Genomic DNA, 22,814 nt, shown 5'->3' with positions numbered 1-22,814 from the left:
ACAAAATTTTAAAACAAAATCGTAGCTTACCTTTTTAATTAAAAATATTAAAATAGTCTTCCTCTTTCTAACACTTTCTTTACAATAATTTGCCCATGAAAATGGTAATAGTTTTACACTATCTTTTGGAAGGATACCTTATTTTTTGGTCTTCTGATCCTCCAGAGATGCATTTTTTTTCCTATCAGCTATCAGCCTTTATGAAAAAATCTACAGAATCTACAAAGCATTACATTGTTAGCTAATAACACTTCAATTTCAATTAAGTGAAAGGGCCAGGTGCAAATAACCATTTAATATCTTGACGTGCTCTTTAAGTCGCTTATAATGAATTTATTGAGAGGTTAATTTATTCAAAAATTAACACTTATTCAGTGTGTCCCCATTTGCTCTTCCTCCTTTCTTGTGGTCAAAATATTCTGGCTAAGCTTTTTGATTTCCAACATTACAATGAATCTTGCCTTCCCCTGCTTTCCAACTACTTTCTCATTTTTTACAGCCTCTTTTGCAGTCATTTCCAGTGTTTGCCTAGTATTATCATGACTTGTGCATTTGTCTGCCTCCTTGCTGGATAGCTAGCCCCTAGAGGACAGATAATAGATCTTGCATATATTAAGTGCCAGATAAATGTTTTTTGAATTGAACTGCTTCTGAATTGGATGTTTCTGGACATCATCCACACTTGGCCAATATTTACTGAATATTAAGGGAAAATAGACTCTATCCACAGGAGTCTACTATCCTATCTAGGGACAGAGGTATGTGTGTATATATATATATATATATATACACACACACACACACACACACATATATTTATATATGTATGCATGTGCATATATATACACACACACATACAGTGATGTGTCACTTAATGACAAGAATGCATTCTGAGAAATGTGTTGTTAGGCAATTTCATCATTGTGCAAATGTCATAGAGTGTACTTACATAAATCTAGATGGTGGAGCCTACTATACACTTAGGCTTGTATGGTACAGCCTATTGCTCCTAGAGAAAATGTACAATACAAAATAAGATATAATCTTATGGGACCATCATGATATATGCAGTCTGTTGTTGACCAAAACATTGTTCTGTGGTGTAAACTGTATATATCAACAAATATTAATAACAAAACAAAGACAAAGTGCTTTTTCACATATCCAACAAATATTTATTGAGCACCTTTGTGCTAAGTATTGGACTAGGTGCTGAGAACATGGTGAGAAGTTAGGCAGAATTGGTCCCTCTTCTCGTAGACTTCATAGGAAACTCAAAGGAAACACAAATCCTAAGCAATGATTATCCAGAAATTTAATAATTTGTCATTGTGAGAAGTGTTCTGAAAGAGAAGTACCAGAAGCTAGAGAGATGAATAATGAAAGCTCATGACTTTGTTGGTAGCATCGGCTGCTGTAGTGGACACTGGGTGGACAATATGTAGATGTGACTTTGGCAAATGACTCCTCTCCTATTGGATACAGTCTTGGTGGGACGATCAGTCAAGACGCTCCATATTCCCCTAGACAAAGAGATGTTACATGGCCCAAAGTAGACAACAAGGTGCTTTTTCCTGAGACGCTAATTCTTGAACTGAGTGATCCAAAGACTGAAAAGCCATGAGGCTGTGTCTAGCTGGTTGTTCCCCTAGAAAATGTCCCCTGATTTTTACCACCTTGATTCCTGGAAGAGTCTTGGTTACTATCTCTTCAGAGAAAACTAGATCTGTAGCTTTTTCCTTGAATTCTGTGATCCATACTAAACTCTTCCAACAAATTCTTTTCTCTCTTTCCAGTTTTTGCTTTAGTAAGCCAGGGTAGTTTTGTGTTACTTGGAGCTGGAGAACCTCTGTACTGGCGAACCCCTGTACTGGTATGTTCATGACCTCCAGACTTCATTTAGATAAGACATTTTTCTAAAACTGATATTTCAAGGTTAGAACAGAGAAGGCATCCCAGGGAGGGCAAACATCATGGACAAAAATACAGAGTGAAAAGAGTTATCTCCAGCTGTAATTACCTAAAGGGAAGTAGAGAATTAGGGCTTCCTTGTGGGAAAAGGGGTAGGACCAGGAAGAGTGTTAATGAGAAATACTGAAATCCACCTTCTGAATGAGCAAAACTGGGAAAGCTGGAGCAAAACTAGATAGGCTCAAAATTCTGGAGCTGCCTCTCCTTCCCCATGCTTAGCCTGAGACACGGTGGGAGCACCTTCCACCAGCTCTCTGCGGCCTCTGCTAATGTGTTATTTGAAGTACAGTCTATTTTTAAAGTACGGATACTCTAGTTACAATTATAGGGTTGCTCCCATTATTTTTTGCTGCACTAAAATCCATTCCAGAACACAGAGGTTTACATAATGATAACATTCATTTTGCTTACAAATCTTCAATTTTGGCAGGCCTGGTAGAGACAGTGCATTTCTGTCCGACTTAGTGTCAGCTGTGGCAGGTTTTGGGTGGAGGGCTAGAATCGTCTGACGGCTTGTTCTCACATGAGTCTTGTGATTGATCTCCCCGGTGGCTGGATGTACCTGGGCTTCTTCACAATGTGGTGGCTGGGTTCAAGCATGGAGAGAAAGGGGAGAGGGAAGGGAAGAGGCACTGCATTGACTCTGGTTTTCATAAACTAGACTTTTCTAACCTAGCCTTGGAAGTCAACAGCATCATTTCCACCACTGTCTACTTATTAGAGAGTCAAGTCATGAAGGCTGTTCCATATTTGAGAAGAGGGGAATTAAACTCTACTTTTGATGAGTATCAACAAATTAATGGACAAGTTTTACAATCACCACAAAAGTAACATTACTTCTACATGTCTATTTCTTTTCTCTCTCATAAACTTAAAAAAAAAGCACTTTGGAGACAGTATCTTCCCATTAGTGAAGAGATATTTGAATGGATCAGAAGATCTTGTTTGAAGCAGGGTTAAATGGGAGATAATGTCTGCAACATTTAGTGAGCATAGCTCACTATCTTATAGATACTTGCATGTTTAGTTCTCCTGAAGGTTACCTTTTTTCTCACTTTTATTTTCCTCACAGACATTAAGAGCTTTAGTTTAAATTCTGGAATCTAGGTTTTTACTCAATAAGCATATAAAAAATGAAGTCTATCTTAGGGCGTCAGGATCAGAGGGCAGATGGAATCTAGAAGTCCACTATGTCACACTTATGATAGAACTTTAGTTATAGCAAATGAAAATAGATTTCCTAAATCTAACATATTAAGCTCAATACATTTCTCTTTGGTAATAACAGACAGAAATTTCCGTTATAATAAACCATTTCCGAGCCTTTATGTCTACCACTAGACATTCTAAAAAACGATAGGCTGAGAAAAAACAAGTTGGTGTGCTTGAAGATATTTCATGTAATTGTTGTTTATAAGAAGATCATTTACGTTACAATTTTCTGTAAGTATTTTTAAATTAAACAAATTCTATGTTTTAGGATATTTTTAACCTCAGGGTTTTTTTGTTTTTTTGTTTTTTCTGGTTTTATCTAAGAGACTCCCTCTTCAAGTGTCTTGAATTCTTGTAGAAGTTGATGCCACATTTCCTCATGTGTGATAATTTCTATCAAGAAGTCTCAGCACAGGAAAGGATAAGTATTCTTGGTGCTTTAGATAGAAGGATATACAAGTAATTTCTGCTCTGTTGATGAAAGTGGGTGGGGTGGGGCAAAAGATTCCATTAAGACTCAGAATTATCTGTAGTTATTCTAAGTATGGACTCGGTAAACTAAAATGTGCTTAATTGCTATGTGTTGTTCAAATAGTGGCCAGACTAAGAAGTTTTTATTAACAGAAAAAGTCATGAACTTAATTCTGAATTCTTTTCACTATTCTAAGAATTCCAGCCCGGAATCTTGTTTTCCTGAATCAATACCCTCCAGCCCTCCAGTCCCCCCGGGGATACATGGAAAGCCAAGATGGAACCCAGTTGGATGCCAGCCTTCACAAACAGTACAGCCAGGGATGTTCCCAAGTGGGGAGGTGGGTTGGGTACCAGAACATGTTAAGCTCAGTACTTGTAACCACTCTCTGTAGATCATGGTGTGTGGCGCAAAGATGCAATATGAAATGCCAGTCTGCAGAACTTTTCACAAAAGCTCTTTCCTTAAAGCCCAATTATAAAAATTTCATAATAAACTAGATATCCAAGTGCATCTACACACTCGGCTTTACTGTTTCCAGATGTTCTTTAATAGTGATAATGATAACGATTGCATAGACTAGCATTTTTGAAGTATTGTCATTTACAGAAACTCCATGAGGCAGATATTTACCAGGATTTGGTCATTAGACCTTAGGTAATATAGAGTTGATACCATTAGGAGCATTGTTGCCCTCTACTACTTAAAGACTTATGGTGGTTTCCTGTTCATCTCAGAATAAATTTCAAACACCCACAGCATCCCCTCCATGTTCCAGATGACGTGTAAAAATCTACAACCTAATGATATAACTATGCTGTGATAATCTATAACCATGTAGTAATAAAATGGGTTTGTGGTTTGCTTTTTTCATATTTAGTTTGTATTGAAACTATAACAGTGGACATTTTTTCTATGCAGACATATTTTATAGCAATAGCTTAAATGATGTGAAGTATTTTGCTCATATGGGCATGCCATCATTTATTAAATTAAACTCCTGTTATTGGACAGTTAGATTGTTTCCAATGTTTAAAATTGAATATTTGTAGATAAAACTATTTTTTCATCTTTAATCATTTTCTTAGGACAAATTAATAGAAGTAGAATTACTAAATCAATAGGTATTCACATTTTAAGGCCCTTCAGAAAGGATATGCAAATTTATACAACTATGAACAGTGTTTCAAGCCTGAACAGTATTTGAGACTTTCCATTTTCTGATTCCTTCACAAATCTGATTTTTATCAGTATTTTTGGTGTTGGAAAATTTGGTACAGGAGAAATAGTATTTATTTTACTTTGCCTGTATTTGATTACTAATTAGGCTTGAATACTCTTTTTGTGATTTTTGACTATCTGTGAATTGCCCATTTTTCACTTCTTTTGCTGAGAAATCCACCTTTTGTCTTTTTCTTTCTTTCTTTCTTTCTTTCTTTCTTTCTTTCTTTCTTTCTTTCTTTCTTTCTTTCTTTCTTTCTTTCTTTTTTTTTTTTAGACAAGGCCTACTCTGTTGCCCAGGCTGGAGTATAGTGGTGCTATCACAGCTCACTGCAGCCTTGACCTTCTGGGCCCAGGTAATTCTCACACCTTAGTTTCCCAAGTAGCTGGGACCACAGGCATGTGCCACTGTGCTTGGCTACTTTTTAAAATTTTTGTAGAGACGGAATCTCCCTGTGTTGCTCAGGCTGGTCTCCAACTCCTGGGCTCAAGTGATCCTCCTGCCTCAGCCTCCCAAAGTATCGGAATTACAAGCGTTAGCCACTGTGCCCACCTTCTTATTGTTTCATATGAGCTCTTCATATTAAAAAAGACACCAGAATTATTTTTTCCCATGTTTTTTCAACTTTTGTAGACTGTTAGATAAGAGCAAATAAAACATATTAACAAAAAATATGATGGGAAAATATTTTCTTTTGAATTGGCTAGTTATCTAGAGACCAACAATTTGTTCATACATGGCAGAATATTATAGTATTTTTGTATTCAGGATCCTGGCAGGAAAGAGATGGAATATTTAAACTGAGTAAACTGAGGAAAGTTTAATAATGGTACTATTTACAAAAGTTTGAGTAGAATGTAGAGTAACACAAGGGATAGTGGAACCACCCCCTGCCCCCCACAACACACAAGCATAAGTAATGCAGTGTCCTTATCACCCTTGGACTCTTGTCCTCTCTCTTTACCCAAAAGGGACCAGGGAGAAGGCAGACACCAAAACCCAGAAGGAGAGAGTCACATGAAAGAGTTCACTTCTATTGCGGGATGCAGCCGTCCCCAAGAAGACTCCACAGGAAAAGAGACAAAGGAATAAATGTTCCAATTTTATTCTCTCTTCCCTTCCTTTGACAAAACCCAAGTGGAAACAGCAGAGCAAGAAAAGCCTTTGATAGAGTCCATAGAGATCAGCCTCCCAGAACACGGAGCAAGGTGGAAAGGGTTAGAGTATAAATCTGCAGGAACAGATGGTTTCAACACAATGGGCTATAACTGTGATTCTGAAATTGCTCTCAGTTCTCCAGCCTGGCCATTAAGCTGTTATTTAACATGGGATCCTCGTCTGTAACATGAGGGCGACCATAGTAACCGCCTTATCTGGTTGTACTGATAATCGAAAGAGTGAAGACATGTGCATAGTCTTGGTATAGAGTGTCTAGATGCAGTTGTTGAGGGGAGGGAGTCTAAGGAAGTCGAAATGTTTCCCTTCAATTTTTTTTTTGCTCTTTCCCTTTTTTTCCTCTCCTTTAATGATCCCAATTTCTATCCTAGCCTGGGTGCTGGTTGAGATTAAGCTAGGTACCAGCAGTGTAAATTACCAGGGGTCAACCCTCTTTCTTTCCTTTGACCTCAGCTGGACTACTCATGGCAATGACTCCCACACAGCATCCAAACAGACCTGTGTCTCTCCCTAGGGGTCTATGCCTCTGATAGTGGCCCAGGGGAGGCTCTGGGGTACCCCGTGCCATGTCCCCAGATACTTGATCATGTTCCCCCAGCCTGGACTGAGGACATACAACCACGGAATATTTCCTAGAGATATCTTCATTTGCCCAGAGAAATTATGAGATAAAATGAATGCATTCCCCAAGAGGAAGCTTTTTTTGTTGTTCTTATTACAATAACCGCATGAAATGGGTCTTTAGTATCTATCAACAGATTTTAGTTTTAATGTTTTCTTTCTAGATAAAGATAAAACAGTCATTAACTAATGAAATAAATATGTGGAGAGGTTTGTGTATGGAGTATGCAATAACAAACAGATTTATATGCACTCTTGAGATGTTTTTAGGTAATAGTTTGCAACAAAATTATACCTTTTTATGAAGCATTAGCACAAGAATTTCCCAATCAAAACTAGAGGAAAATGTTAAGTATACAATTGTAAGGAAAAAAAAAAAAAAAAAAAACCTTCTTGGGAATCTTTAGTTGCCTGTAAATTGGGTGTCCTAATTTTTCTATTAATTTTTAGTTTTTGTTTATGCTTTTGAGTTTACTTTTTGAGACAGGGTCTCACTCTGTCACCCAGGTTGGAGTGCAGTGGTGTGATCACAACTCACTGCAGCCTCAAACTGCTGGGCTCAAGTGATTCTCCTGTCTCAGCCTCCTGAGTAGCTGGGACTACAGATATATGCTGCCACTACGTCTGGCTAATTTTTTGTAGGGACTTTGCTATGTTGCCCAGGCTGGTCGTGAACTCCTGGGCTCAAGCAATCTGCCAAACTTAGCCTCCCAAAGTGCTGGGATTATAGGCATGAGTCGCCACACTCAGCCAATTATTAATTTTTGAATGAAGTAAGAATAATTCCATATACGATTATTACCATTTTAATACCCACTAATAGATATGAAACCACCACAGTTGTGTATGCTGGTATTGATCAAAGGCACTGATATCCAGCCTAAGTTGGTCTTTGGAAAGGAATAAATTCTGCCTGATGAGTGGTAGCATAATGTGACCCAGTATCCAATGAGGCATCCTTCCATTTGCTTGGTAGGGATTTTAGCTTATTCTGTTAAGTTAGTCCTGGTGTATGAGTTTATAACATTTTTATAGGATTGGCAAAAAGTATTGTTTAGTTTGATAGTGTAACTTATATCGTATTTTAATGACTTGGAATAAATATTGGAGCTGTAAGTCTGGTATACCTGTTACACAGTGGAAAATGTAAATCATATAGGTAGCATTACTGATGAAGTTATTTTGGCTTTACATTTAGAGCAACATTTCTGATTTGAATCAATGATTCCAGAGCGCAGAGAGAAGTCTAGAATATTGAGATAGCTCTTGAAAAATTACATATCTCCCTAAGTCTACCATGGGTGGTGTCCTGGAGCCAGCTCATGCTGGCCTGTGAGAGATAATTGCTATATTTTTAGGAATTTTGTGAGCTAATTGTTAAACATAGCTGCAATTAAGAATTAAATTACATAACTGGCTGGGCACGGTGGCTCATGCCTGTAATCCCAGCACTTTGGGAGGCTGAGGAGGGTGGATTACCTGAGGTCAGGAGTTCGAGACCATCCTGGCCAACATGGTGAAACCCCATCTCTCTTAAAAATTCAAAAATTAGCTGAGTGTGGTAGTGTGTGCCTGTAATCCCAGTTACTTAGGAGGCAGAGACAGGAGAATCACTTGAATTTGGGAGGTGGAGGTTGCAGTGAGCTGAGATTGTGCCACTGCACTCTAGCCTGGGACAGAGCAAGGCTCCATCTCAAAAAAAAAAAATTTAATGTAATCTTATAATTATATAAATTATGTTAAAAACAAAGCTAAAAATATGAAAACTGATCATTTCCTAAATATTTTATTTTATTGGTTTCTATCCTCTTGAGGTTACTCACATTTATTGCATCTGCATGGTAGAAATACTACATAATGATGTGCTATTATATGTCTTCTCCCAATCCTACATTAAATTATATCACGTTGGTAGCTAGAAATTGGCCAAGGAGAGAGTATTTACACTATGGAAATAGGCAAATGCTTTATTTATTGTTTGGTTGATTGTCTAAACTTGAAAAGTGATGGAGAAAATACTAATAATATAGATGAAAGTTAAAACTGTGTTGTCTCTATAGGTATTACACTATTAATAGCACAAATAAATTAGAAAACAGTTTTCCAGTAATCAAAAGATATTATGTGATTCTTCAAGGAAATCACTTACATCATTGACAAATGAGTGAAACTCTAATATATATCTTTGTTATTTCACTTTTATCTTGTTGACATAAATGAAAATAACAATCAGCATTCATACAGAATGTTTGTCAATGGGGTGAATGACTTCTTGTTAAATCAGATAGTAATCAAACATTTATTTGAAGTCTGATTTTATAACATTATCATTGGCAATAGAATTATAAAAACTGATAGTGGATTTTGTAAGAAATAGTATGTCACAGAATTATATGTGTAAAAAATTTTAAATACATTGTATATTTTGTTATTTTTTGTAAATTGTGTTATACATTCTTTGTATCAATTTTTGATAAATGTGTATATGCATATATATGTATACTTTTGTCCCCAGGAGGCTAGCTGTTAAACAATTACCACTACACAATTGTTTGGATATTATTAATTCTAAATACAATTCTGGGAATGTCTGCTATTTTGGTCCCAACATATCAGTTTTAGGTTTGTGAGGCCCCACAGGAGATGAAGTTTTACTAATAATTTTTTGACCTCAGAAACATCATGAAGACATTTAGGCAGGATTATCATGGTAGCATTTTAGCTCCAACACCAATTTCTTTTTTTTCTTGAGAGAAGTTGTTTATGAATTATTCTTAGTATGTAGATTTCTGTGGATAGTAAAATGAAAGTGAAGAGTTTTACCTTTACTCAGATTAAGAAAAATATGACCTTTTAGTTATATGACCAAAATATGACCAACCATTCAGGTTTTTGTTCTTTTTGCTGTTGTTGTTAATGGTTCTCTGCATAATTAATTCAACAAATGTTAAAATAATGAATTTTTATATTTTATAGCTGCATCATAATTGTAGATACTCAAATACATTAGATATAGGTACAGATAAAAAATAGATATAGAGATATAAAGAGATAGACAAAATGACATTGGATGGTCTTCAGAGTGAAGAGCATTCAGCTTGGACAGTGAACTATAGTACATTCAGATGACCCTTGGAAGATAAACAGTTTCACAATTATATCACGCAAGGACTGAACAATGAAACAGTCAACCTGCAGAAATGAACACTTAGAAGGCCATGGGAGATATTTCCAATATCTGCAATTATCGGCAGTTTTTTTTTTAATGTTGGAGAAAGACTGGACTCATTCTGGGTGGTTTCAGAGGACTTACCAAACCCCAGTGGGTGGAAAGGGAATTGAATTTGGCATGATGCAAGAAGAATTATAAAATAGCTACAATTGTCCAGAATTAAATGTGACCTGTTGAGAAGGTGGTGGTTTCTTCATCGTTAGAAGTCCTCAGCCAGAGATGATAGTTGCTATAGATGCTATTCAGATGACCTCTGTTCTTACACTTCCAGTTCTATAATTCTGTGAGTACCTGACTTCTCACTTGTATTTTAAACCCAAAGCAGTAGCCAGCCCTTGTCAATGTGTCTGCACAGTTGAAAACTGGCTGAACATGTTGGTTCAGAAATTTAAGGACTGAAATTAGTCTTTTAAATAAGATACAGGTAACTTAAAAGTACTACTTTTAAGTGAGCGAATTCAGGTAAAATCTCATTGGAACAAATATCCTTACAAAGAAGTGCTCGCTATAACAAAATGTTTCTGTACACTGGAAATAGCACGTAGCACAAAAGCTTTATGATCTATTAACAGTAAGTGATATATTATTGCATGCTTATACTATTGGTGCTATTACTTGATCACAGATACCCTTTTGTCCACTCTTTTTTCAATATACTTATAACCAAACATAAAGGCAGGGCAGAGAAGTAACATTCAAAAATGCTGTTTAAACTGAGTTGCCACTGGCAAGCTATTTCAGTTAATATCCACATGAAATTGCTTACAGCATAAGAATTGAGTGTTTTTTTTCTTTTACTTTTTAAGATACATCATCCCCTCTAGGGGCTAATTATAGCCCCCCAATCAGTGTTTTACTTGAGAAAGTTCATAGATCAAATGAATAAAAATGAAACTTGATTGGCACTCTGGAATATTAATTAGGCTTGGCTACGTAGCTATATAATAACTGTGTGCCGAAAGGATTTGTGTTGATTAGCAATGCTAATTAGATTTCTAAAGTTTCTGTTCCCCAGAGATGGCAATATCAGAGAAAAGATACTGCCATCTTAAGCTATTATGGATTAGATGTTTATATTTTATCCCCCTAATTAACTATTCTTGATTTTTATAAGACAGTTGAAAATTTTGAATTTTAATTACATTTTTACAGAAAAAAAATTATTTCCAGAGATCGGAACACTCACATGAGTATCCTGATTTTATCCTTGAGTCAGTTTAGACTATAAATTCCAAAGAAACACAGTATGTAAAAATAAACATGAGAGAAACTTTTGAAGTATATCATTGTCTTGAATTTAAATTCCAAAACCATGCTCAAGAAAGGGCCTCTTGGTGCCCACTTTATGAGACTGTATCACCATTGCCTGCGAAAGTCCAGGAGAAAATGCTCTGCTTTTTTTATTTTGTTCTGTTTTGTTTGTTTGTTTGTTTGTATTTGTTTTTTAAGCATCAAGAAAAGAAAAGAGAAATACTCTAACTTAAATGAACAGGTAAAATTTGCTAGAACCTTAAAATACAACTGCCAGACAATCTTATCCTGGGATATGGGTTACTGGTTCAGAGGTTCATGGCTGCAGTAATGGGACTACAACTTGGAGCAGCTCACCAAGGGAAACACAAGCTTCATGTTTTCTCCCCAAATCAAAATTAAAATACAGGAGAATATGCAAGGAGATGACAGAGTCAAGGAATCAGAGCATTCTCCCTCAAGTTGCATAGAGGAAACAGGAGCTAAAATGAGCAGAGATAAAATCAGGGCTTCTAAAGATCTGACCAGCAACCTAGTCAACTCGAAAAGATCTGGAAATTTGAAGAAGTGGTTGTGATATTATTACATCTCTCTTCTTAGGTTTGTTTCTTTTTATTGCAAATTGGCTCTTTAGGGACTGGGCCTCAGAAATAGTTTATCTTTAGTTTCTGCAAACTAGGAAAATGCCTCATTTCCACAAAATCTACCCTGGACCAAAAAATTTGTGAACACATGGAGTTGTTTATAATGGAGATTCACGAGAGCACATTTGCTCCCAATGTGGTGCATTGCTCTTGGTCACAAGTGCTGATGGGAGGTGAGTAAGTGTGGAGAAAAGAGAAAAAGACGTGGCCATTATTGGGGGAAAAATTCAAGGAACACCCTTCTAGCTAGATCCATAGCATACTTTTTTAATATTTAGAAGTCAGCAGAGTGTATCTCTGAAGAAATGGTTTAACTGAATGCTAATTTGAGGCCCAGCAGGATCCTAAGCTATACGGTTTATAAAAACAAACAAACCATGAATCCATGCATGTACCTATAGGTAAACATCCTGAATATTGACATGGAATTGCATAGTACTGAGATTACACCCGTACAAATAAACACTACGAAGGAAGATATTGGGTGAATCCAAATTTCTTTGTCATTTTTGTCGTTGTTAACAGCCATGTGATGGTGATGGTAGTCATGATCATCACCTTTCAACTGATAGTACAAATCTTATCCATCTCACAGTAATTTAAATAAGAGGCAAGCTCATTCATCTCTTCTGCAGGGTTAGAGTGAGTATTTGACTATGGGAATTTAGCATTTACTCTTCATGGGTCAATGGATAGGTGAGTCTTAAAACCTCTTTAGGTGAAGATGATTCTAATGGAAACTTCCTCCATCCTCCTGCCTTTCAAAGGCCCAAAGCAATATTCCATATTTCTTAGAAGAAAATAAAGTCACATGTGGGGAAAGTACAGATAAACAATATCATTCACATGGAAATCACCACCTGAAGTTAATAAAAAGGTGTTTTGTTTTGTTTTTTTCTGGGAAAAAAAGAGATGAAACTGATTTTTGATGTTATTAAAGGCCAGGAATTTCATTTAAAAAATTGCATTGGTCAGGTGCTAAATTACAGCTTTTATACCATAAAAATGAAGTTGTTAAACCTTGCATCAAAAGAAGAGTGTCATCTTTTAATGTTTAATCATTTTTGTATTGTGAGCGCTTTGCTGCTAATTGGAGAAATCATCACATGTGTCTTAACTGAAGGAGACTTTTAAATTTTATGGAAGATGCATAACATTAGTTACTCACATAAATATGTGAGTACACATGCAGACAGATAGGTGAGTAGATAGAGATGTGTGTGTTTGCATTATATAGGCCTATATTCCTTTGATTTACATAGGTATAAATCATAGTGGTTTAGGGAGCTAAAATGCCTATTAGTAGTTAAAATATACATAATTAACAATTTATATTCTCAGTTGTGAAAAGACAAAAGTGATCTCCCCAATATCAGGTGGGTATGGAAAGCAAACCTTTGAGGGTTTTGGCTTTACCTTTCATTCAACAGATGAGAAACAGGGGATCCAGATGGATGCCCATGATCATACAGCCAGAGAAGAGAGCCAGGCCCAGCCAGGGCCTCCTGTCCTCATCTCTCTCCCAGCGATTGTGTGAAGAGATGCCAGATGGGATATGTAACCATATCATTTTTCTTAACAAACTTCCATTTCTTTTCACCCTCCCATTAAATCTCAACTTTCTTTAAAACCTTCAGAACTTATTTATTTATTTATTTATTTTAGGTACCTTCTATTTCCATTGCTTCCTACTCCTTCTCTGCTACTTCTTTTCTGGTTTTGGCTCCAAACAAGGTTGACTTCCCTCAGGAGTCCCTCCTTGCTGTCCTGCCACTGTTCCCTGGACCCAGTAGAGCCTGCTGGTCTCCTTCACATGAAGTTCCTTATCGCTTTAAAGCCAGCCCAGGTCTTGCCTACTCCATAAAGACTTCTAGGATTACACGGAAACCTTAGAAGTGAGAGCAGAAACTGTATTTGCTGATATATTACTGAGAGCAAAGTCATAGGAACCCCTAACTTAGGCCAGTGTGTTGGTTTTGGGGAAAAGATGAGAATTGATCAAGTCAAAGCTTCCAGAGCTCGGTATCAGGCCTGGTATGTTTGTTTTTTGGATGCTGCCATTTGAAACAGGAAGAAAAAATAGAGCATTTGGCAAAACTAAAGTGAAGTAAAATCTTTTTTTTTTAAAGACAAGTTCTGTTTGTATACTATACTTACGTAACTCTGGCAACAGCTTCTCTTTCCTGGATTACAGAAATATTTATTTGATTATAGACTGAATTCAAATTTGAGTACTTTACTCTCATTTGCAGATTATAAAGTAAGAGACTGTTCAGAGGTTAAGTAATTCATTCACTGTCCTACAGAGGATTTGGGCAAAGTCTACTCAGCAGACTTGCCTCTCCATCTGGGCATTATCTTTTTATTCCCCTGCACTTAGGGCAAGCTCCAGTTAAAATTATGAAGTGAGCCGGGCATGGTGGCTCACGTGTAATTCCAGCACTTTGGAAGGCCAAGGTGGAAGGATTGCTTGAGCCCAGGACTTCAAGACCACCCTGGGCTATATAGTGAGACTCTGTCTCTACAAAATATTTAAAAATTACCTGGGCATGGTGGCGTGCACCTGTAGTCCCAATTACTCGAGAGGCTGAGGTGGGAGAATCTCGAGCCTAGGAGGTAGAGGCTGCAGTGAGCTGTGATCACGCCACTGCACTCCAGCCTGGGTGACAGAGTGAGACCCTGTCTCAAAGAAAAAAAAATATGAAGCAAGTTATCATTATCATTCATATAATTAACTAGTGTTTATTGAATATTTATGAGGTGCCAGGTACTTTGCTAAGTATTTTTCATATATAACCTAATTTAATCTCTTTGAAATAAATACTATCATTTCTGTTTTGTAGATAAGAAAATAAAGAGAGAGGCTAACTGTTTAATATTACGCAGCCAATAAATGGAAGTGAGTTTTGAACTCTGGTCTCTCTGCCCCCCAAAGCCTTTCTCTTAGCCACTAAACTATTCATCTGTGTAACCAGTTGGCTTGGGTGTTTGGTGTCTTCTAACCTGCCAACCTCCTTCCTCTTCTCTATGACATTTTTCTGTCTTCCCTCCAGTGTTAGATATCCTGATGACTTCCCTCCTTCCAAATAAAAAATCTTCAGATTTTTTTTATTTACAGCAAGTTTTTTATGTCTGTACACTTCCCAAGAGTAACTGTACATCACTTTTAAGCAAAAAAAATTTTAAAACTAAATACAGAATTTTAGTCAATAAGTCAGACAGGCACTAGGAAGTTCAGGGGTGGATTAGGAGCCTATCCTGATTTCTCTGAAATGACATTATGTAGTGGCACCTTCTTGTTTGTATGGTGAGTCTGAGAGAGCTTCTTTTTTGTAGTGAATTACAGCCAGGCGGACCACCTATGCAGTTGCATTTTGATCTCATACATTTTGAAAGATAGGTATGTTTCAAGTGAATTCAGCAATGCGTACCCAGAAAATCGCTTAATAGCAAATGAATTATTGCTTCACTTGTTACATAGTAAATCATTATGATAATAATTTTTTTTTTTTTTTGAGACGGAGTGTTGCTCTGTCGCCCAGGCTGGAGTGCAGTCGCGCGATCTCGGTTCACTGCAAGCTCCGCCTCCCGGGTTCCCGCCATTCTCCTGCCTCAGCCTCCCATGTAGTTGGGACTAAGGCGCCTGCCACCACGCCCGGCTAATTTTTTTGTATTTTCAGTAGAGACGGGGTTTCACCGTGTTCACTAGGATGGTCTCAATCTCCTGACCTCGTGATCCGCCCGCCTCGGCCTCCCAAAGTGCTGGGATTACAGGCGTGAGCCACCGCGCGGGCCGATAATAAATCTTTAATGTGATTGCTGAAAGCTTGAGCTTGGGGTGTCGAGCAAGGGAAGAGCAAACAACCATGCCTCACAAGGCAGTACAAACTTGAGTTACAAAATTATACTTCCCAGGGAAACCAAACCAGCTCCCATACTGATAACTACTAGGGGCTAGACAAAACAAACTAAAACAAAAAATGCTACAGTGGACTCAGAGTTAAACATGGGCGATTGAAAGCATGCATTTTTTTCTCACTCTCTTCTGAAACCCAATAAACATAACCATGAAGGGATCTAAAAAGACATAAACCTACAAGGACAAAGAGGAGCAGGAAAGAGATGACCCTGAACAAGATAGGTCAGCAAACTCTTGGAAGCAGGAAAATGGGTGAGTAATAACTGACTTGGCTAAGTAGAGAAAGGCGAGCCCTTGCTGCAGGCAGGAGAAGCCAACAAGAGGGAGCCAGTCCTCACAGCAGAGCCACTGGTCCCCTCAGGGACTGGGGCACCTAGTACCTCTGCACAGGAAGTGTTCAGCTACAGTGGAAAGCAAGAAGATTGGTTGAAAACCTATAAAGAGCAGTCAGAGCACCAAGATCTCCTTCTTCTCTCTTAGAAGGTGGGCAACTCTCCCCCACCCATCAGAGGCATGAGCCTTACTCTCTGGGGAAACTGAAACAGAGAGGTTCCAGTCTCAGGGACACTCAGCCCAGCATAGGAAACCCAAAGGGCTGAAAACAAAGGCACTGAGTGAGAACTGGACCCTCACTCTGAGGGCTGGAGTTGTTGAACTCCAATGGAGTTCACCAATGGAGAAGTTGAATGCTCAATTTCCTTCCCCTGCTCACCTTATAGAATGCTGGTGGCCATCCTTAGACTCTTACCATACCACCTTTCCCATGTCTCCAATTAGCAGAAAATTACAGGATTCTTCTCTGGAGAAATGAGCTAGTCCACTAGAAAAGGCATTCAGATTTTGACACTGAGTGTTCTCCAGCAAAATGACTCCTTCTCAGCCTAATAAATCCTGTCAATAAATCTCACCTATGCATACAGAGCATCCAATCAGCTTTTTAGTGTCCTTCTTTTTTTTTTTTTTTTGAGACGGAGTCTTGCTTTGTCGCCCAGGCTGGAGTGCAGTGGTGCGATCTCGGCTCACTGCAAGAGTGTCCTTATTTTAAATAACACCTGATAGCCAAGGATCACCAGATATTTGAGGAAAGCCTTCAGTATGAAAGATAGATAATAAAGAAACAGGATTGGGAGGAGGAACTCTGGAAAAATAGAAGCAATGTATACAGCAACATAAAACTTGGAGAAAAAAAAAATCCCCTCAACAACATAAAATACTACAATTGTGCAGCAGGAAAAGGATGCCACAGAGAAGAGACAAAGACCAAGAAAGAGCTCCTGGAAATTAAAAAATATGATGAGTGAAATTAAAAAATCAACAGAAGGTTTAGAAGAGATAGTTGAAATCTACCAGTTGTTTTCAGGCAGTACACAGAGATCAAACAGGATAGAAAAGATTAATGAGAAAATTAGAGGTAGAACCGGAAAATTCATTCTCTGGTTAACGGGAGTAGCAGAAGAAGAACAGACAAATAAGAAAGGGAGGAATTATCAAATAAATAATACAAAAATAATTTCTCGTTAACCCACACACAACGAATATAAAAAGATCACACCAAAGTAAATAACCATGACATTTTAGAAGATTCTAATCATTTTCAGAAACAACAAAAGGGCATATATCAGGAACTGGAGTGACATCAGTTTTCTCAATAATAACAAGTTAGAAAATAATCAAGTCATGTGTAGACTTCTAAGTCCAGCCAATCTATGCAGCAAGTCATAGTTTTCATTCACTCATGTTAAACTTTGAAAAACTGCATCTCCTACGTACTGCTTTTTGGGAAGCTACTGGAGGATTTGCTCCAGCAAAATGAGAGGATAAACCAAGAAAGAAGGCCTGAGAGCCATACAACGAGATGGGACCCAGGAAAGAGGTGGAGGGAAGTCCCAGCCACACTGGGGAGGGAAGGTCTGGACAGCAACCAATCCTGTTAGGAATAGAACACTGGGATGCCCCTGGGGAAAGGGCACAATTAGATGCCTGACATATTCAACAACATTGAGGGCAACTGGCAAAGAGTTTGAAAGAAGAAATAATGATTTACAGATAGAAAATTACTAAATAGACAATTATAAGTTACCAACAAACTGTCAGAAATAAATATCACTGTACACTGTGTCTTAATTGTAAACAATGAATACATAATGATAATAATGTAAACATCACAAATTGATTTATTCAAAGATAGTGATATAATTTGCTTTGGGGGAGAGTCGAATGGAAGGATGGTTGGAAGAGGGGAGGGGAAACGGGGTAGAGAGAATTCAGTTCTCAGCCTCCAAATGAGAAAGTTATAAATAATGGCTAAAATAGATAATCAAGGAATAGCATGGCCAGCCTGTTATTTAGAAATATAGGCATGGAGGGGAACTAAAGAGTGAGGAAGGATGGGGCAAGAAAAATGGTTTTCTCTTTAAGCATTTTACTATTTGATTTTAAAAATGTGCTGTATTACTTGTGTAAAAATTAAAAAGGAATTTTAAAAACCAGACCTAAAGAATAGGTATTCTTATCTATGACCCAAAATAAATTAATAGTGGGTTTGGTTCATTTTACCATAATTTCTCCAGGTTAATAAGAATATATGTCGTACATGGTTCAAACATGAGACAATGTGTTAAAACAAAGGGCTTGCAATTCACAGAATTAGAAGGCATCTATGATGAATTGATGTTCTTGGGATTGGGGAACACAAGGCTCTCATTTGATGCTGTTTGAAATGAAATGAAATAAAATCCAAGCCAAGTTAAAGTGCCATGTGGTAGGAAGTGATTATAAACCAGCACTTGTCTACAAGAGTTTGGCAAATATCATATCACTTATTGACCGGAAGCCTGTTAATTCTCTAGGTACCATAGTATTGTATCAGATAAATTCAGTTCTACATTATACTTCATATATCTGATTTAAAACCATTTTTTAAATAGAGGTAGGGTCTCATTATGCTGCTCAAACTGGTCTCAAACTCCTGGGCTCAAGCAGTCCTCTTGTTTTGGCCTCCAAAAGTGCTGGGATTATAGGTGTGAGCCACCATGCCCAGCCTATATATCTGATTATAATGCTATGTATAACTAAAATAAAAAATAATTATTTAAAGCACAGGAATAGGGCACTAACCAATGCCTTTAATTAAAAGTAACCCGATACTACACATAATATATTTCTTGGGAATATGTCAACCTGTTGAGCAATGAAATATACTGATTTTCATAGCTAGTCTGTAATAAAAACAGCTTAAGAGAAAACACAAATTTTATAATTTATTGGCAACTCAACAAGGTGATCTTTGTATTAAATATGCTTTTATTCCATTCTTCTCTATTTCATGTTTAAAATGTTGATTTCCATCCAGTGTCATGAAATCAATGTGGTAGGTTAATAACAGCATTTATTTTTTAAAATGAAATAAAATACAGTATTTCAGAATATTCTGGAATGAATAGAATAGAGTAGTTGTGGCTGTAATTGGAAAAATACTGCACAATTCAATATTGCTTTCTTACTAGAAACCCTGTCCTTTATACTTTTCAAAAGCCTTGATCCTCATTGGAATCTGATACAGGAGTGCCAGGACTGGTGAGAATCAAATAAACTGGAGAAATTGGTAAGCCAGCAGTATTCTTGGTGGCTCTTTCTAGTCAATTTGCAAGATTCTGCTAGGCTGCTAAGCTAGTTTTTCAATAATTGAAAAATGTTTTTACTGTGAACCACAGTGAAAAAAATGTCAACATGTATCACATGTAAGGGTGATTACTGTTGTGTGAAACTTCTGTTTTAGTTGTATATAACTGAGAGACAGATTGAGAGAGAGAAAGACGTTGGTATGAGAAAGGTTTAAAAAGTCACAAAAATATCTGTTAAGACCATAATTTTAACACATGAATCTTAGTTGCGACAGTTACAAGCTGTGTAAACTCTGAAAAGTTGCTTACTTTTAGAACCTCCATTTCCTCATCCATTAAGTGGGAATGATAGTATCTTCCTCAGATGATTCTTGCTAAGATGAAATGCAATAATAATCCATGTTACATTTTTCCCAGCTCACAGTAGAGAAGGCCCTTTGTAGATGCTGGCTTTCATTACCAAATGTCTTCTCCCATCCAGATTTGTCACTCGCCAGAATCCTTTGCTAAGTGGCATAATTAAGAATGGCAGTTTAGAAATGATTTTCCCAATTGGTTAGAAAAGATTGGTCAACATTCTCTGTCAAAGTATGTGCTTCTCGTTATTATTTCTCACTCATCATCTTGTAGTAGGTACATACTACATTTGCTGTTTTCTTTTTTAATTTATTATTTGGCCAGCATATCTTTTTTCAGAAATTTGTGTATCTACCTAGGAGGAAAAGATTAATGTGTACCAACTTAGTGTATATGGGGCCATATAGAGATACTAATTATTATTTATTTACTTAGAGATGGAATCTCACTTTGTCATCCAGGCTGGAGTGAAGTGGTGTGATCCTGGCTCACTGCAACTTCCACCTCCCGGGTTCAAGCAATTCTCCTGCCTCAGCCTCTCTAGTAGCTGAGACCACAGGCACATGCCATCAAGCCCACCAAACTTTTGTATTTTTAGTAGAGATGGGGTTTCACCAAGTTGGCCAGGCTGGTCTCAAACTCCTGACATCAAATGATCTGCCCGCATCAGCCTACAAAAGTGCTGGGATTACAGGCATGAGCCACCACACCCAGCCTACAGAGAGTATTTAGTAATCAGGTGTAGGTGATGATGGTGATCATTGATAATACACCCAGGGCAAGGGATGTGATGCCATTTCCATTTTCACACCGAATTTGTGATGTAATCTTAAGCCTATCATTTGGGCCTTTTGGCAAATAGCCATTTTATGAAATGTGTTTATGTATTTTCCAGAAGGATTCTGTACTTCCTGAAAGAAGGACTGCAAATTACCTTTAAGTCGTGAGCTTAACTTGTGCGTTTAGAACATGGTTAATGTATGAAATTAGCATAATTCACACACACACAGTAAGAGGAGCAGCATGACTGAGTGGAAAGAGCACATGCTCTTGTGCAGCCAGGCCAGCTCTCAAAAGCAAGCTTCACCGCTCTCTGTGAAATCTGGGCAAGCTAATCTCTAAAGAAACTCAATTTTCCCATCAGCTGAATGGGCATGTCCATAGGTCACCAGTGCCAAGTAGTATGTAAAGTATTTAGCACACAGCCTTATGCAGAATAAGCAAACATAAGTATTTTAAAAGACAGCATGAAGTGTGCATGTAACAGCAGTGGGGAGGCAATCTAAGGAAGAAGGAATATTGCCCTTCCCCTGATACTCCATTTTCTGTTTTGTCTTTATTTTAGATTGACTGTTTTCTTAACCTGCTTACCTGCTTGCCTATTGGGGTCCAATTTAGAGTCTAAACTGGGGAGGTCATGAATATGCATGGTTTTGTTTTTTCTTTTTTTTTTTGGAGATGGAATCTCATTCTGTGGTTCAGGCTGGAGTGCAGTGGTGCGATCTCAGTTCACTGCAACCTCTGCCTCCCAGGTTCAAGTGATTCTCCTGCCTCAGCCTCCCTAGTAGTTGGGTTTATAGGTGCGTGCCACCATGCCCAGCTAATTTTTGTATTTTTAGTAGAGACGGGATTTTGCCATGTTGACCAGGCTGGTCTCAAACTCCTGACCTCAGCCTCCCAAAGTGCTGGTATTACAGGCTTGAGCCACCGCACCCAGTGATATGCATGTCTCTCAACATGCCACCAGTTACACACTGTGTGGTTTGGGCAAGTTATTTAACTTCTCTGAGCCTAAGTTTCCTCAAATATAAATACCGAACCTAAACTGTGTTTAGTTATTGAGCAGACTAGAGCTGATGTGTGCAAATCAGCTGTCACGATGATTGACAAATGTAGTAAGTCCTCAATCAATGCTAAATTTATGCAAATGAATTTTCGAGGCCATGGAAGCCATTGTTTCATTGCGCTGTATGTAGTGTGCACTTGCTCTGCCTTGATTATCATGTGTTTCTATGGCAGTGAATACATATTCTCCATCCCCTAGGGAAAACTGAAAGGTTGGTTGCTTCTTCAGAGAAGTAGGACAATCCAAAACACAGACCAGAGTTAACTTCAACTAAAGAATCAAGCATTCAGAAAGTTGGTGAGAAATAAAATGTGTGTTTGATTAGATACTTGTGAAAATTATATCTTCAATTTTCTTTGGTTTGGGCCTGAATTAAAACATCCACTCCTAAAACATACTTCTTTATAGTTAAGCATGATTTTCCCAGATATTAGAGCATCAATTACTTGCTAATTTGGGGCATTTTAGAAACTATTCTGGAGCCGTCTCTATTGTCCTTTATGGCTTGGCGAGGATTTAAAATACACTAACAGCACTTCTATTATCTCTTGCTCATTTTCAGGATGTCTTGGGTATTTTTAAGGCTTCTATTATGATTGCACAGCCTCATAGCAATGACTCCTCAGTTTCTTGGAGAGTTTTACCTTCCCTTGATCTGATCTTTGGTTTATTTTTTTATTCCTTATTTTATTTTATTTACAGTTATCTATTCTGACATTTCAACAACTTCACATATGTTAAGAAGAAAAATCACGTAACTAGTAGTAAAATCTCTAAATTCATGATAATGAAAGTATTTGTGTATATATAGAGAATATGAATTGCATAGATGCATACCCACTGTGACTACACATGACTAAGAAACCAAATATGTGCTTCATTCCTACATACCCTTGTTCTACCTTACTTTCCTCATCCATAGAATGGGGGGTTTTTTTTGTTGGTTTTTTTTTTTTTTTTTTTTTTTTTGAGACAGAGGCTTGCTCTGTCACCCCAGCTGGAGTGCAGTGGTACAATCTCAGCTCAATGCAACCTCCACCTCCTGGGTTCTAGTGATTCTCCGGCCTCAACCTCCCGAGTAGCTGGGAGTACAGGCATGCACCACCACACCCGGTTAACTTTTGTATTTTTAGTAGAAACGGGGTTTCACCATGTTACTCAGGCTGGTCTTGAACTCTTGACCTCGTGATCCACCCGCCTTGGCCTCCCAAAGTGCTGGGATTACAGGCGTGAGCCATCGCACCTGGCCGGAAATTGTATTTATCTGT

The sequence above is a fragment of the Macaca mulatta genome, chromosome 3 (genome assembly GCF_049350105.2).
Source record: "Macaca mulatta isolate MMU2019108-1 chromosome 3, T2T-MMU8v2.0, whole genome shotgun sequence".
Taxonomy (NCBI): domain Eukaryota; kingdom Metazoa; phylum Chordata; class Mammalia; order Primates; family Cercopithecidae; genus Macaca; species Macaca mulatta.
This window is presented reverse-complemented; position numbering follows the sequence as displayed.